At 31.1% G+C, this 18,579-nt stretch overlaps 1 long non-coding RNA gene across 1 annotated transcript in view; it reads right to left on the bottom strand.

Moving 5' to 3' along the window:
• The window catches only part of LOC139904804 (uncharacterized), a 34,120-nt gene extending 22,664 nt beyond the window's left edge, over positions 1-11,456 (bottom strand). Inside the window, exon 1 of the long non-coding RNA XR_011779022.1 lies at positions 11,277-11,456. This is a non-coding gene — a long non-coding RNA (uncharacterized lncRNA). The remainder of the gene's footprint in view (positions 1-11,276) is intronic.
• Between the last annotated feature and the right edge of the window lie 7,123 nt (positions 11,457-18,579).

Here is an 18,579-nt window from a genome sequence, read left to right as displayed (position 1 = left end):
CACTTATAGCTCTTTATCTCCTCATCTGATGACGGTATGATGCTAACTGAACTACGTATCGTCAGCTGACAAGAATACCTTTCTTATTTGGTAACCGGTTTTTTATTTGATAATGTCGTCTTCAAGTTATCAAGGTTTAAAGTAGGCGACAATTTGATCCCCGCTCCCTGTATACTAAACACCCATAAAAATGACTAGATGTTTACATTTTTTTGATCGATTGTGAAGGATTCATTAGGATAATTAGATAAAAACAAGTTATTAACGATATAACGATGTAATAACATATTTTTAATACATTTTAGGGTGCCATATACAACAAAAAAAATGGAATTGAGCTATAAAATTTTTTATGGACAGTCAAGTTTAAGTCTTTCTATTAGTTGGTCCAATTTTAACATTCAAAAGTGTACTATTTTTCTTAATTTTAATGAAAAAAGGGTTGATATTGTTATCAAAACTTGGATATTTAGGCTCCCAAAATGAACAACATCAAAGTTGTGATGTCAAGTGAAAATGCTCTATCGGGCAAGAAGAAACTGAATAAATATATTATATTTAGCTTGGGCCTACAACATAAATAAATCAAATTAGGTTTTCTTTCCCAATATCCAATTATATTAAAATTCACAGCGCCCTCTAGGTGAGTAACAAATCTATATTTTATTATAAATAATATTATCATTTAGGTAGTTGTATTATTTTGACAGAAGTGGCTTTGTTTACAAACTAATATCAGTAGAAATAATTATATTTAGAGATTCTTAAAGTCTAATTATTTTCTTAAAAAGCTTAAGAATTGATGACCGTGAAATATACAAAATAATTACAGTACTAATACTCATTAGAACATTTTTAATGTACCTGTATAGGGGGAGGACTAAAAAATTAGATAACATTTCAAAGCCGTTTTCACTTCTCCATATTTTTAATTTGTGATATTTTTATGGCAAACATTGAAGCAAAAGTTGGTAATTCAAGAATTTTCCACACTTTTCATCCTATATACCCCCTCCATTATGAATGATGGCTTCAATACGTGACGAACAAAAGCACAGATGGCCTAGATGAAGTCCAAGGACAAGTTGTTCCTCTTCTCAGTTATCAAAGCCTTCCGGCCATTGACATTGGGGTGAGAAGTCTTGTTCGTCTTGTCCTTCAAGACGCACCAAACAGGGAAATCCAGGGTATTTTGCCGGGTGAGGACGAGGTTAGAAGTCTACCGCCCAAAAGATAGCCATGTGATCCCTTCATAAATACTCTATCTTCTTGGATGTTTGTGACGGAACACCGTCTTGAATATACATGTAATTGTCCCTGGGGAACGTGCTGTTCCACCATGGCAGACATGGTACCTAAGGACCTTGTAATAGACGCCCCTGTTGACTTTCTCGTTGGCCTGGAAGAAATAAGGAGGAATCTTGCTGCCGTCTGACGCCTAGGACCATGACCTGAGCTGGATGTTTGGTCCTGAAGGTTCACTCGACTTGAACTCTGATTTCAGGCAAGAAGCGATCATTTCTTCCATTTAGATCATCGTCAACTTGTCGACTTATGCACGGAGGAGATCACACACCCTCAGCCGTTTTGATTGTTGTTCGGCTTTTTCAGTTCTTTTGAATGGTGCCAAGTACAAAATTGTTAGAATTCTATGTCCTTTCATAAAACCTTCAGGAGAGGATCGAAGTTGCATTTTTTCCAATTAGATTTAATTCCATGTTGAATTAAAATATAAATAATACCCATAAAAAGATATGCTGTGAATTTTACATATTATTATTATAAGAATTGAAAAAAAATAATAGTTTAATTATGTGGCGAGTTAAGACAAAATTTTCGTGAATAAGAATCAATCTTTGGAAAAATTCTCAACACATATTTTGATATCATATATATTTGTATCATGTACATAAAGCCATATACTTTAAACACATACTTCGGTCAATTATAGGATACATTCAAATTTCTGAGATGATTTAAGATATGCAAAAATGTAACCTGTAGTGTATAACCTTCATTTGATTTATGTGACTTAAATCGGTCCTTCAAATATGATTATTTGATTGTGAAGAATTTTTTATTCGTCAGGTATGAAAATTAATTCTAGCTTGTTTTTATGTAGACAATCATCATATGTAAATTGATTATTGAATCTCTCTTCATTTGTAGTTATAACAGGCTATTGAACAGAACGCCAAAATGAACAGCGTTCCATGGAACGTGCGTGCAATGAACAAAACGGAGCTAAAAATTAGATTTTAGCGTTCCGTTTCAATACTACTTACAAAAAATTCAAGAAATCAAAGTTTATAATTTGTTTTAGTTTTTAAAATATGATTTAAAGGGCTGATAAAGTAAAGAGGAACTCTTGGAAGACCTATTTTTTGGCAGTGGTTCAGGGGAAGGGGCTGACGGGGCACTTTTTGAAGACTCTTATTGAACATAACACTTTCTAGTACTCTACCTTGACTTGATAATATGAACTTGACCAGTTCAATAATTCTGAATCATTGGGCCGAGGCTCATCATTTGGTCATGAATGTAAGTTAATGGGCCACTAAAAATAATAAATTCGGCTCTTTTTTGTGGCGAGGGCTGTAGTATAGCCTTGCTGGAACATAGTCCCTCCCTGAGTCGTTGTATTTCACCCAGGATGAGACCCACTCCTTGACAACGTCTTGATACTCCTTGATCTGGTTTTCAGGCCTTTCGGAAACCAATAAGGGGGAATCCTCTTTCCGTCTGATAGCATGATTCCCAGAATAATTTCAGAGGCTGGGAACTTAGTCTGGTTTACCGGTGGAATCTCATGGAGCGCATAGGTGAGGTAGCAGTTGTTATTGGAGTTCTTCAACTAGTCCACGGTCCTGTTTTTATTGTCCTGTTGATGTGCTCGTGCTGAATCAAATTGGCTATACTTTGTCTTTTGGCCTCCATTTCGACAATGAATTAACTGATTTTTGTCAATTGTAGCTCATTTGAACTCTAATATTCACTGAATTATTTTGTTAATAAAATATTGAAAGCTAGTTCTGAAATGCAGTCCCACTGACACTATCAAAGTGGAAGTTACGATTTGCTGTCGTACAGTGTATATACATTATGATTTGAACGCGGAACGGAACAAAAATAATGGCTGAACGCTGAACAAAGAAAAAAAATTATACGGAACAGCAAAATAGCGGAACGCTTAGAAGCCTGAATTATATAATTGAATATATGTGATTTGTCAAAATAAAAACAGGGTGGTATTATTTTTGGAAAAATATCGATCAAATATGTAGCTAAAATGGCCGATAAAGTTATATTCTTTTAATTATATTACCACACTTTTTTGATTCTTTGAGTGTAAGTGGAATTCAAAGCCACTTTTTACTATTGCAAATGACTGTTGATGACGATGAACATAGATAATTAATTAGAGTGGCGATAAAATGACGTCACATCTAGTAGTAAATATTGTATTATGCACCAAAATGTACCCTAAATATGCCACGACATGAATGACCATGCCCAGAGCAGGATGATTGGTCCTGAAGATTTCCTTGATTTCAGCTCTGGGTTCAGCCAAGAAGCAATCATTTCTTGTGTTCAAAATAGCGTCAACTTGTGGACGGAGGAGATCGTACATCCTCTGCTGTTTTGATTGTTGCTCGGACATTTTTGATCGCTTAAAAACATAAAAAATATCAAATTGTACCTTTTATGTGAGTTCTTTTGCACGGTGCAAAGTAAAAAAATTGTCAAATTTTTAAAACTGAGGCTAGACAGCCTCCAAGAGGATTCTAATTTTTGAGTCCTCACATTGTATAATGCACCCAGTGTCTCGTTTCCATATATTCAGACAAACTTTGCATTATTCATATAGATTGTACACATAAAATAAAAATTGACTCATATGGGAAAATGCTATCTCTATTCCAGATACATAGAGCTCCATGGTACAAGTATACCGAACAACAGTAGTTTATAAATATAATCCTGTTTACTTTCATATTTTTGCTGTCAGACAAAGAAAAGTGTTTGTTATTATTTCATTTTGACAGGAAAACAAAAAATGGCTTTCTTTTTTGTTATGACGTATCATAAATGTTCATTTAGCAGTGTAATAAATAAGACTTCATATTTTATTTATCAGTGAAAAATATTCAGCCTAATTAACACAACCAAAAGAAGTGATATACTAAAAAAATAGTACTTTATCGAGTCACTTATGCGGGGGCGTCCGCAGAAAGAGGACTAGAAGGGCTGTAGCCTTCCCCTAACTAAGTAATTTTTGCTTTTTACTAGAAAATTTTATATTTGATTTTTTTTATCAAAAAAATTTAACATTTGAAATTTTTTTCCCAAAAAATACACATTTGAATTTTTTTTCCAAACTTACTGGCTGTGATTTTTTGATTTTTTTTCCTAAAACATATAACATATCAAATTTAATTTTTGTATTCTTTTACCAAAAAAATAATTTTATGTTCCAAAATATATTAATTTTTAGATTTTTTTTCCCATTAAAGCCCAAACATCCCCCCCTCCTCTCAGTATAATCTTGCAGACGCGCCTGTTATGCTTCGGTGAATTTGAGACGGCATCTTAATAGATGCATGATGATTGTATGTTTTTGCTCATCCTTTATATATACATATTGTCGAGATTGATTGATACGCCAATCAAATTACGTATAGATTGGTTAATTGCCGAATTTTTTTCAAAAATTATGGAACTTTAGAGCTTATGAATAATATGAAATAAAAAAAATAATTTCTTATTTTCTCTTCTCTTCAAGATTGTTTATATGTAAACGCACCATATATATATATATATTGACATCAATTTTTTAGGTCAGATAGATTAATTTTATTTCTCAAATGTCTACTTATATTCTAATCGTTGCAACACTTTATGACCAATAGGCATATGAAAAAGGTACAGTTTGTAAAACTGGATCTATAAGTGTTTTTTATGACGATTTCATCAAAATAAACTCATAGCACCAAAAATACAAAAATTACTATTTACTAAAATATCATCATTATTTGCAGTTGCATAAAAGTGTAATGTAAAGGATTTTCTTGTGTTTTTCTCTGGGTTGAAATGACGACAAGTACAAAACTGTATGTACTATGAAGTCATAAGTTAACACATTAACGTAATCAAACGTGATTTCTTGACTGTAGCATGTTTAAAATACCTATAATATAAAACTTACTTCATGAACAAATGAATAAAAAAATCAATAAGAAAAGTAAACAATCTAAATATTTTATAGCAAGTCATAAATAGTTATTTAGGTTATAACAGCCGCAAATGACTCCTTTAACAAAAGTTGATGTCATAATATTAATCAATTGATGTTTAATTAATATATTTTAAACTTTTTTTTCTTGAAAGGGTTAGATGTATGACTAAGTGCTTGGGTTTAAAGTTATTTGGGAGTTTTTATATGATAACATAAAGTTTCTATAGAAATCGAGGGAAAAGGTACCTAAGGCACAGGCTGGGATAAAAATTTATTAGAATGGTGGCAGTATGTCTCTGTGACATCCTTACGTTTTATACAAGAGAGGAGAACAGGGTAGGGTAGCAAAACGTGGACTCGAGCGTTGTATTTAGAAATACATTAATAATTTTATATTTTCATCAATAGGCAAAAAAATGATGTTAATAAAACATGTAGACAAGGTTTATGCAAAACTGGTTTCACTCAATATGACCACCTTCTTTATCAATCACAGACTTTACAGGTAGCTTGATGGCCATGCAGGAGTTGATGACAAACTCCTCTGACAAGTTGTCCCATGCAGATGAGGACTTCAGTGAGTCCGGAATTTCGTTTTGAATTCCTGTTGATTTCCCTGTCGAAAGTGCCCCATATACAAGAGTAAAGTAGGATCAAATGTGGTGAGGAAGGATATCACTTTGGATTATAATCAAGCCAGTTTATCTGCGCAGAAGTTTTGGCACTTGACGGACGTGTAAGGAGGGGCACCGTCCTGAGTGCACACTTAGTTACCTTCCGCATAGTTGGTCTTCAGCCATGGCAAGCTGGTGTACATAAGCACTTTATAGTAGGTATCCTGTTCAATTTTCTTTCTAGCCCTAAAAGAGAACGGATGCATCTTCTTTCTATCAGAGGTCACAACGCCGAGGACCATTATTTGGGCCGAATATTTGGTCTGGTAAACCGCTTTGACTTTTTTTTTATTTCCACAAGCCAATGGTTGGCGGTTGTGGAATTGACCAACTGTGAAAATCTTTTTGTCCGAGAATATTTTCAAAATTGACCTATTTGCCTTGATCCATGTAAGGATTTTCTTGCAATTCTCGAGCCTCCTGGCCAATCTGGGCCAATTTAAAAACCAGGATCCTATAATACTTAGCAATATCTTTAATCTTCATCATATTTTTGGCTTATTACATACTCATGATGATAAAATGACTAAATGATTAGTTTAGTTTGCCTATGTAAAAAGGACGGCGGAAACAGAATATCGAAAAATAATCACAAAACTTTATAATAGTAATGAGAAAATAAAGAGCAATTAATAGTCCCTACGCTGTATAATTTCTATGTGAATAGAGAATACCGTCAAGGAAATACCATCTCTTCAGCTCTATTTAGTATTCCCTCTAATCTATTATTGGAGGAAATCAATGCATCAAAATATATAAAAGTTGGAGGGATAGAAAAGAAAGTTAAAGCTTTAGCTGCCGACTTTAGTATATTTTATTCATGAAGAGAAAAAAGATATTGAGACCTATTTTAAGTAGACGTTACATATTTAGAGGAAAACGGGGAAAAATCTGAATTAAGAATTCATCTTAAAAAACAACTTATAATCACGGATTTTGTTAATTTTTTTTAACGGTATATGTGTTACACCGAGGATGAAAGTGCTAGGAACATTTTACCTTGTATGGAAGTGATATTTTGTGAAAATATAAAAATTGTTGATCGAACGATACAAAAAACAACTTCTAAGTATGCCATTTTTGTAAAGAAAAATTTAGTAGCAAGAATTCAAATATGGACTTAACTGACTTACCTAAAACAACTGATATTTTGAAACTGACTCCTTTTTTAGAAATTTGTGATAATTCTTTACAACAGGAAGGAAGAAGCAGAAGTATTTCTTGGACTCGTATTAATTTCCCCAAGAAGTAAGGAGCCCTTGGTTTATTAAAAATAAAATATTTTTCGGGAAACCGATGCTTTTACGTAGTTCCATCGAATTTTTGATAAGGATTCCGTATGTAATAAAATCTTGGAATAACTGTTCCTTGAAATAATGGGTACTGTGCTAGAGGGAGACAGAGAGAGGCAACGAACCTAAAGATAAATAAGGATATAAGCCCATTCTAAAAAAAAAATTAAAAAATGAAGCAATTATGTAGGAATTAGCTGAATTTTTTATTATTAAAAGAATGGAATTGGAAGAACCAGTTTTAGAATATAGCAAATTTGCATATATATCGGTTGTTGGAGAGATTTTTAATTACAATAATGAATTTGGAAGAAAGTTGTTGTTAAGAGAAGATAAATTGGCCATAAGGATAGTTTTTTTAATAAGAAACAATAGGCTGAGAATTTTTTTTGTGGTTAAATTAAAAAGAAATCAATTTTTAGATGAGATAATGAAGACAAAGTATAGAGTTGGCTTTCAAACCTTAGTCGGGGATATAATGTACCAAGTAAATGAATTATTTTTTCAAGTTTAAATTGAGTCTTGAGATTATGGATTATTCATGTTTTTATACCGGCCAATATCAAGAGAAAATCAATTACATTACTGCAGAAGTACAACTTCTGATTTATAAATTAAGATGCACAAGAACACCGTGGCCTAAAGATTTTTTTGTAATATCACAAAATATTATATTTAATAAAATTAATATTTTTATAAAAAAATAATAAGTGGACATATAATTTAACCGAACGATGTGTAAAAAAATATTGGTTGATTCTTATAAAAATTAGATTATTTAATTAAATAAAAAATAACAAACTCAGTTTAATGCACATAAAAATCTTATTTATATCTCTCAGCCTTTCCTTCAATTGAGAAATAATAGAAGGGGGAATGATATATAATAGCTGGTCAATTATACTTAACCATGGGAGTACTATTCTTCATTTCCTAATAAAGTGTTTACATTGACGTCACAAATGAAAGGATAGCGTCACAAAGCTGCAGATAATGTACTAAATTTAATAACTAATTAATAAAGTAAAGTTTGTCTGTATGCATTTATGTAGATATACTCTCCATAAAGTTATTTTTGAACGTAGGTACTTAATCTATGGAAGACAAAAAAAAAATATATATATACAAAATAATGAACGTCACTTGAGATGAAGTTTAGCAATGTGTGTGTTTAGCTTAATCTCAGCTAGGGTGTAATTTAGTCTCTGGACTAAATGACTACCTGACTAATCCCGTCATATTCTTTGGAATTCTATACCTTTGTGCTTTCGTAAGAAAAGTGAGGCTAACCTCAAGCAATTGTTTAAGATTTTAATATTCTTATCTAAAATGTATTATTTTAACTAAAAATGATAATTTTTATATTGGATAAATACAAACTTAAATTCAATCGTTATAGGCTTTGATTATTGCCCCTGATCGAAATAAATATTAAAAAAAAAAAATCATAATCTGTTATTATAATTATTTTATTCTTGTGAAAATATATTAAATATTGAGTATCTACGTGTGAGTATGCACACGAAAAACAGAGAATAACACTAAAGATTTCATGGCAAATATCTTCTATATTATTAAAGCAATGTTTGTCTCTTCTTCGATGCTTAATTACTCCGGGAAATGTTGGGTACTACCAATAGTAACTGATAATCCTCTCATTTGGTTTGAATATCTATTTATTGTGACGTCGTGTCAAAAAGGTTTATAAGGAAATTGTTCACAGCATCAGCTAATTTGAGATCAACATGAAACACATTCATAATAATTTGTATAAATTATAACCAGCAACTATATAAAAACAAAATTGACAGAAGATGAACGTCGTAATCTTCTCAGTTTCAAGAATGTTTTGGAGGAGAGAAGAAAGAGGAAATAAATAAAGTCCAATCCCCCTCTTTTTGAAGCAAGGGCATATAGGATGGTATGCCTCCGATGTTGCTCCAAGTTTGGCAAGGAATTACAATGATAACTTCCTAGCAAACCTTCATTGTTACCCTTTTTCTTTCATGAACACAGACACTAGTTATTGCTTTAGACTTGGAAGTTCCCTTCTCAAGAATTAAAAAGTAATAACAACAACTTTAGGAATTATATCATCTGGTTAAGGTCGATAATAAAAAAATCGCTCCTAATAAGACTTTGATAACAAATATTAAGGTTGTTGATATTTTGGGGTATCACCGGGCATGAGACAAAATATATAAATTATCAATTGACGAAGCTGTAAAGGGTTTAAAAGATTAAAAAATGAAGATTAATAAAATATCTATATCCATTTTTTTTTAAATAACACAGTCACTGATTAAGTCAGAATGTAATTGTTTTTGAATATGCCCTTTAAAGTGTAGTAACTCAAAAGACAAAAAGACTTATACTTTAAAACAGTCATCTATTGTTTTTTTAAAGACTTGGTCGATGAATGAAGTTGGATGACGTGATTTGATTCATAGGATGTTGAAAATAACTTTGAAAAAAGGAGAATAAAGTATGTAAGTTTGTTGACAAAGATATAAATGACATATAATGGGACCGTCAACATAAAAGGAAACTTTGAGTAATATGATTTTCCTTAAAATTGATTGTGTATTACATTTGTATTCTTTGGCTAATTATAGACAATTTGTATCAACAAAATATTCATATTAATCCTTTACTTTTGTAGCAAATGGCACGTACAGTAGGCAAAATTAATTGGCCGAATAAAAGAATGAGAAATTTTTGAAGATTTTTTTTTGAAGGGCCATATTTGGCCGAATATAAGTCTTTTAATCAAATAAAGGTTCTAAACTGTAGCTAACTTTTTTTTGGGTATCATAACACATCACACAAATTTGAATACAAAGTCTTTAATTGACTCTAATATGTCTACTAAATAATTGGCTTGTACTCCTATATGAAGATTTTCTCCTTTTCAAAATTTTTTTTCAATTCTTTTTAAAGTTGACGCACTATAAATAACATTCAATTCAGAAATTTTTGTAAGAAAGCTATTGCCGTTACTTTGGAGGGTTATATCTTCAATTTCATATGATAGATAACAATTAGATTAACCACTATAGAGCAAAATCATTTGAGCCTAATAAAGATAATAATTGAAGAATCCAATCGTTCGGACGATTAAGAGGGGGCCTTCTCTCCTATGGAAATGCCGGTCAGGAAAAAGGTGGATATTAGTGAGAAAATTAGATATAATGTATGGAAAATTTATAGTATTTTGTGGAAAAACAAATTTTTGTTGTCAAGAATTTAGTATATATAATAACAGAAGGACGAAAATGCTCTTTTATAAGAAATAGGATAGTCCAAATTTCAAAAGTTCTTACCCCGACATGACTTGTTAAGGAGTTATCTTCTTTATTATTAAAGGAAAATTTCGTCGGCGCCTAAAAGCTCCAAGCAATGCTAGGAACTACCACTAGTAGTTGATATGACTTTTTCCCGAAAATATTAAATTCAATTTTTTGCACATAGATGGTGTTTTATGTAGTACCCAAGTACCCCCCGCCCCCCTTTAAGAGCTGCTCTTATATACAATGCATTTCATTTTCAATAGTGCACTGACTGATTATTTATTTCTACTGCAAGACATTTTCTTACATATCTTAATACATTAGTATGTGTATACAATTACAAATATTTGTTAGTTACATATTTACTAGTGTTGAGACTCAGTCCGAGACCGAATTATTTTCGATTCGGTTTTAAATGATTTTTTCCCCGACCGTTTTGGATATATATTATTTTTGAAAAATATAATTTATGCAACACATAGAAGTTCATATGACGTAAATGATGATCGATGTTGATGTACAATTGACGTCATAAAACAATTCATCTTTGTTCTAGACTATTATTTTTTCTATAATCGAATTTCTCTTTGAGACCGGTTCAAACGAAAACGAAACTATAACGGTGTCAGACCGGTCTACGATTTTGAGACAGAAACCCAACTCTAATATTTACGTATGATCATGATAATAGCTCTATATATAAAAATACATATGCAAAAGTTTCATCAAAGAGGCAAAATAAATATTTTTTCAACAAAAAAATGTTAAATAAAAAATGTCTTACTTTTTATAATAATTACTGAGATACTACTCAAATTTAGTTATCTTGTCTTAAGACATTATCTTAGTTATTTTTTGTTAAAAAACTCAGTTTCCATGAAAACAAACTAAAATAAAAGCACTCACTTCGATAATAATATATATATATATATTTTCACTTTGAAAAACAAATACTCACTTTTGAATGTCGTAAGTAACTGTTGGATAAGGAATTGTTTTGTTTTTTTCCTTATTCCTTGAAATATAACGACCCAGACATTCATATGTTGTTCAAGTACGCCCAAACTTTCTTATTCTTTGAAAAAGCAAGTCATAGAACAATGTACACAGGGTTACACTTTACTGTACATGCTCTTTTCATTTTTGTCTTTTGAAAGAACTCATTGGAAACCAAATTTATTTATTATTCTTTTGATTATCAAGAACTTTAAATATTATTATTATTATTTTTTTGCTCTTTTCGTTATATAAATGGGATTTTATACACTCCAAATTCCATAAAACTATCTTTAACTCCTACAAATAACAGATTACAACCATACAGCAGTTATTAATATATTTCTAAAACGTCTAGTCTAAAAAAATTCAATTTTGTTAGAGAATGGGTTTTCTTATAATTATTTGTAATGGCTTCGAATCTAATATAACTTTTTATTTTATCTATCACAAACAACCTCATAAAAATTCATAAATAATGATTTTTTTGTACTTAAAATTTGTTAAAAAAAACATTGATTTTTTATCAGAAAGAAAATTCCAAATTTATAGTTATGATAGTAACAATTTGTTTGTCGTTGAGATCTCAAACTAATTCTGATAAAGTTAATTATTTAGATAAATAACATACAAATACTATTAGCATTTTCATTGATTTTACAAGTACAAAATTGATGAAATAAATTGAAAAAGTGTTACAAACTTAAATAGTGTAACTTCGAGTCAATATCGACGTGTATAGTGAAGTAATTTATTTTTTGGATTACCTTTAATTCCAATTCACTTACTGATGTTCACTAATGGAGGATTATCATTATATTATTGTCATTTTGGTGCAAATTTCTATAATAGAATTAAGCTTTTCATATATGAACTTGTGTGAAGTCTACAAAAAGTACATGATGAAGGATATTATTCAAAATAAAACATCAAAATCAAATATACATTTATCTAAAATATGTGACCCAAAAGAACAACAATCTAGAAGGATTTTTCTCAAAATTGGATGTGGGTTATATTAATATCTTTTGACGAATTATCATTAATTTCTAATAACAAATTATTATGATTCTGTCACTCAAAGTAAGCCAAATTGATCCTAAGAAGAATGAAAAATTGACAGATTTTATTTGAACGGCCATATTGGGGCCAATATAAGTCCTTTCTATCGAGGAAAGGTTCCTCATTATATATTTTTTTTTGGTTATTTTAATTTATTCTACAAATTTGAATAATAAGCCTAATTTTTTTTTATTCAATTGTTTTCTATTTTTGTATACATATACGTCAAGATAGTTATAAGTCTTTTTTCTATAATAACTGTAAAAACAAAATTAAAATATATTCACAAAATTTCGTAAAATAAAACTTATAATAAAAGAGGCCATAAAGAAATGCAACGCGGCGAGACAAAACGCAATATTTTATAAACTCTTTCCCCTCGAAACATTTCTATAAATTTAGCTCACGCAACCTGTGTTTATATTTATAGTTTGTCTATACTGGTACTATAGAAAGTGGGTGGAAGGGGGAGGGACTTCTCACTGATTTTGTATTCAAGAAACCTTTTATATTTTTGGAGGTATGTAATTTTATGATAGCAATTTAACTTTCACAGTAAAATCACAGTTGCTTACTTTAGGTACTTTTATAATTGATGAGGCTATATAACTAGAAACAAAATATAATAAATTAGCTTAATAAGAAGTTTGAGGTTGAAAAGCTAAATTAATTGAGCTGAGATTTAATATTATCAATTTCATTTTCGAAATATTCTTCTTCTTTTATTAAAATGACGAAATCATTAGAAATGTCTATCATGCATGACTTTACTAACGAATTTAACCTCATTTTTTTTCTGCTTCAAGAAATTGACGCAGCTCAAAAAGTAATCTTTACCAGATAGTTGCCTATATTGCCCAAAATTACATTTAATTGGATCCGAGGTTATATTCCCAAGACAAATGTACGATAAATTTTTCACATCCAAAAGATATTTGTATATTTCAATGAGGGCAGTTATTGTTTGAATGGCAATAACAAAGGTATCTATAGTTAATCCATTCTTTTGACATATTGATGAAGCTTGCCACGATAATAGCTGGCTTAAAAAGTTTTTCAAAAACTTTAAATTATATCTTTGATTGATTGAAATAGGTTTTGTTTCTTCTCTTCTTTCCATAGTTCCAGATTTTGGATTTTTAACTGATGTTACGCTCCAAAATTTATTGATAATTTTTAGAATATCTTAGTGCAATTCCATTCTGGGTAATCTTCTTCATATTGGTTTTCAAGAGATTGTTGACAAACTAAAAAAAGCTCAGTTAAATTCACTTTGACTTTTTCAATTGATTTAGGAGCCAGAACTTTGTCGTTGAGTTTGTGTGCAAATTTTATGGGAAGGTCAGTTCCTTGTTATGCAGTTGAAAATTATGATCAACACTGGCAGTAATAAATTCTGATAGTCTTTTAGAATTAATGATAAAAATACAAACGTTTTCCTGTTTAAAAAGTTGTTGTAAAGGGAAGGGCTGTAATTTCCCATACCATACACATCGCTAATAGTTCCATAGAGTAGCGTCTTCCATTTTGGGGTTTTGACAATAGTTCAAGCTGTTCCAAAATAAATAAAAAAATCATCTCAATTTCCTCATCATCTCTATCAAGGCTCCTTAAAGTTGAGATGCAATGCTCAATTCTTGATTTCACAATGCCTGGGATCTAATATAAGCCAGCAAGTTTCCAGCAGCAAACAGTTTGAATTCGATTTGTTGAGCAAATGTGCTTAAATTAGGTCGTGTTCTTTGCCTTATATTTGTACAATTTTATTTTATCTATGTATGGCAAGCAGTAATAAATATTTAACTAACTATGTGCTTTAAATTATTTTGACATATACATATTCCATCATGATGCATATGAAGTTATAGATCTTCAAATTTTTTGAGAGAATATTGAATTTGAGGAAATTCACTGGCAATAGAACAAAATGACAAATTATCTTTTCCTTTTATAAAATGAATTTCTGACGGAAAGGAAGCGAAGTCAATCTTTTTCTGAAAATCAGATAACAATTTCTGAACTTGAATATTACTTCTAGGAATGACTGTTTTTGAAATCCGCACCCTCAAGTTTGTAATTTTGTTTTGTAAAATGCTTACTACACAATCTTGAATATTTATTGGGTTTCTAATTTTGTCTGAAAATAGATAGAAATCAATTAAGATGTTAAGTTATTTATCGTGGTGTAACATTAAATGTTTGTTTTTTTTTTGAAACATTTAATCACTCTATTTCTCTGTTTTCCGATACATGAATATTCATGCTTTATGCATAGAAAAGTTTTATTATGAGGATATAAAATGATGATACGAACCTCGGTGTTACTTGTATCCATTTACGTAGGAGATCACCATCTTTTAGGGGTAGCCTATGTAAAACCACGTTGTCTTCTTTTGGCTGGCCTGGATAACCCGTCTTACAGCCCGGAATACAACAAATATTATGCATTTTTGAAAAATAATGTGAATTATGCACGCGGTAACAAATAGATAATAACTAACTACGTTTCTGTTCATCCAAGGGTATATTATTAACAGGAGTGACGAGTCCCCCTTTCTATAGCCCAAGGTATATATAAACATATAAAATTAATCTTCTACAGCCCTGAAGAAGGCTAACGTCCCTCCAGATGACATCGACTATACTTGGGAATAGGGGTATACCTTTGCACCTTGATGCGTATATTATGGAAATGGTTTTGGTGAGAATGGAGTCCACTTTTAAGGAGTGGAGACCTCCAGGTTATATAACAAACATCCAGTCTGCCTTCTTTAGAGTTAGACCAAACTCCTTTAGGATAATTTCCCTTACTTTGCCTCTGAATGGACTTGTCCTATCACACTCATAATCTAGTGTGGTCTCCTGCTCTTTACCACAAAAGGAACATGTCCTCTCTGTTTCGTTCTTTTTGGACTTGTTTGTTAAAGGCTGGAGGTAGCGAGTCTATATCTGAGCCATTTTTGACTTGAATTGGTAGACGGATTCTTCATTATGGTGTACAAATGTCTTTCCCTCTTCTCCAAAGCGTTGGATTCTTCTTCTTACTATTGTCTTTGAATGGTTAGAATTAAAATACTTATTAATTTCGTTCTTAATTGATTTGCAGAGAAAAGACTGAAGGGCTATTTAAAATGGAGTTCATTTTGTATTTCCAGCTTCCTCATCGCCTATCTTGAGGCAAGGAAAAACGTCGAAGGGCGATATTCTGTTTTTGATTGCAAGAGTTGACCTCTGGAGGTCATTCCTCTGTGATAGAATCATTCTCCTCTACTATAAGCTTATAATTGAATCAAATATGTCTGAAATATGAAGTACAAAATCAATTGCAACATCATATTTTCTTGATTTTTGTTCAAGATTGTTTTATTTTGACCCACCCCATTTACAAAACACAAAATACAGACTGTAAAAAGAAGTTTGAAATAAGGAAATGAATGTTTAAACGTCGTTCAATTGTTAATTAGTAATATTGTCTAAATATTTATAAAATATTTGGCAATTATGTAGTTATTTATGTTGAAATAATTGAAAAGGGATTATGTCGATATTTATGAATGTATATACATATTTTGTAATTAGATAAATAATATTTTTAGTATTGATTTTTGTACATTATTTCTGGAACTAATGTTGGTTCTAGGTAGCCTGACTTTATACAGGTTTTTATCCGTAAATTTTGGGTTAATTTGAGTTGTTTTTTTGGATTTCCTAGAAAGTCACAGGAAATCATTTTTATCCTAACCAAAGTCTGTTGTTATATCGAGTAACGTAGTAGTCACGCCCTTAAAAGCACGTGCCCTATATTATTATACATAAGTATTAATTTTTACATGGCTAAATAGTAATGGAAAATAAATGTATGGCATTTATAGAGATAGTATTAATTTTGTCACATCATCCTATCAAGACTTTTTTAAGTTTTTTTTACAATTTTTACTCTTGGACAGTGTCATCAAATTACTCACAATCATTTTACCTGAGAATATAAATAAAGTTAAAATAACCATTGACTATACTATTGGAAATTTTATAGATTGCTTGGACATTTTGCAAATTACACGGGTATTCTGCACATTGCCCGCTCTAAAATACATTTTTCACATTGCCCAGGCATTTTGAAAATGTCCGATTTTCCACATTATCCGTAACATATATTTACCTATTTGTTATAGAAATGTGGGGTTATTGAAAAATAGAATGGAAAAGTGTCTTAATTTCCATGAAATTTATGGCCAATGTTCTTGCTATCATAGTATAAGGCAGTGTTGGAAATTGCCTACTTGTATATTATGTCATTACTTTAACCCTTCATACTGAAATAAAGCCAACAAGTGACAAAGTCAGTTGGTGCTGAGCCATTGTGGGCCAATTCTTCAGAACTATTGAATTATTATTCAGTCATTGATGATAATTGTTCACAACTTAACAAGAACTATTTCAACTAATAAATTTTCAGAACACTGATTAGAGGAACACAAAAACATCGACAGTTGCCGAAAAATCGACTCTGAGTCCACTGGGAGCTTGGATAGGATCGAGGAGATCACCAAACAAAAGAAAGCATCAACGTAATTAATGATTCAGCAGGAAGTGTAGATCTTCTTCCATCTTCCAAAAGGAAAAACAGCCTCAAAAGGTTTTGCGGGTTGTGAAACAAAATCGGGAAATAAATCCAAATTTTAGAAATCATTCAAAATAGTACTTAAATGAAATGTAAATATACTGTAATATAATACATTTTTCTTTTTTCTAATTTAGTGTTTAGAAGGTATGTATGAGTAAATTTTTTTTAAATTTTTTTTTTTTTTAAATATGTAAAATTTTTGTATCATAAATTAAATAAGATTATAAAACGTATGATTTTTGTTGTTATAGTACTATTTTATTTTCAAATATCTTTGGTAGGATAGACAAACATATTCTACAAAAACCGTAAAACAGTAGGTGCTCGTCAGGCCCTGATAATGACCACCAATTTTGCTGATTTTTTTCAAACATGTTTTTATTATCAAATATGGCGTTTGATGCACCCTATAGTCCTCATAAGTCAGCTACGAAATACTTTAACTAAGTCAGTAACTGATATCATATTCCAATCCTTATTCGAACTGATGATGGACCATTCGGGGACTTCTGCAAAGATTAAGGCATTAAACATGAGCTCGCATTCTCATGCTCATCCGTATCCAACCGGCATACAGAGGTTGCCATCACATCCATGAAGATGATCCTCAAAAAATCAAATGACTATGCTTCATTTTGTTCATCGCTCCTGGAATGGAGAAATACACCCATATCTGACGTACTCAGTCCTACCCAATGGCTATTTGGCTACTCCCAAAGCACTCGGGTCCCAGCATTGCCCATTGTCTACACTCACCTGTCGCCTTCCGATTTTGAGGGGGCGAGAGATAGGAAGTGAGAGGAGGACCTCTCAACCAAAAAACATAATGCTCGCATCTCTAAAAATCAAAATACTCTGATTCCTGCAGATCACCTTTGGATCCAAAATACAAAAGCAAAACAAAAAAAAAAAAGATGTGGGCCACATTTGGAGTAATTATTAATACTCGGGAAGATGAAAGATCCGACTTTGTTGATGTAGAAGGAAAGAATATTATAGGTTATATAACAACGTATCAACCTGAATGTCCTTAGAAACTACTTACATAATATTAGTATTGCTTAATTATTCGTCAGGGCTGTATATTAATGTTTTGTGAAGTGAATTAATATTATATGTTAATAATGATAATATATTATGGTATTTGTCGTCTTGGGGGGAGATGTCGTCATCGTATAGAAAGATTAAAACATGTATGTATATAATCTTAGAATACACCTTCCCAAACTTTTCCACTCAATGTTTTTTTTAATTTATTATAAGGGCTCTTTGGAGCAAATTAAAAAAAAATCTAAAACCCTCAACCTTAAAAAAAATTAAGCTCATTTTTTACTTTTTTTTCACATTGAGAATCAAAAATAAATATGGCTTAACTTTTGTTAAGCTACATAAATGATAGCTTTTT

Source organism: Lepeophtheirus salmonis, chromosome 2, assembly GCF_016086655.4.
Source record: "Lepeophtheirus salmonis chromosome 2, UVic_Lsal_1.4, whole genome shotgun sequence".
NCBI classification, from domain to species: domain Eukaryota; kingdom Metazoa; phylum Arthropoda; class Copepoda; order Siphonostomatoida; family Caligidae; genus Lepeophtheirus; species Lepeophtheirus salmonis.
Note: the sequence above shows the minus strand (reverse complement) of the source record. Positions and strands in the feature narration are given on the sequence as shown.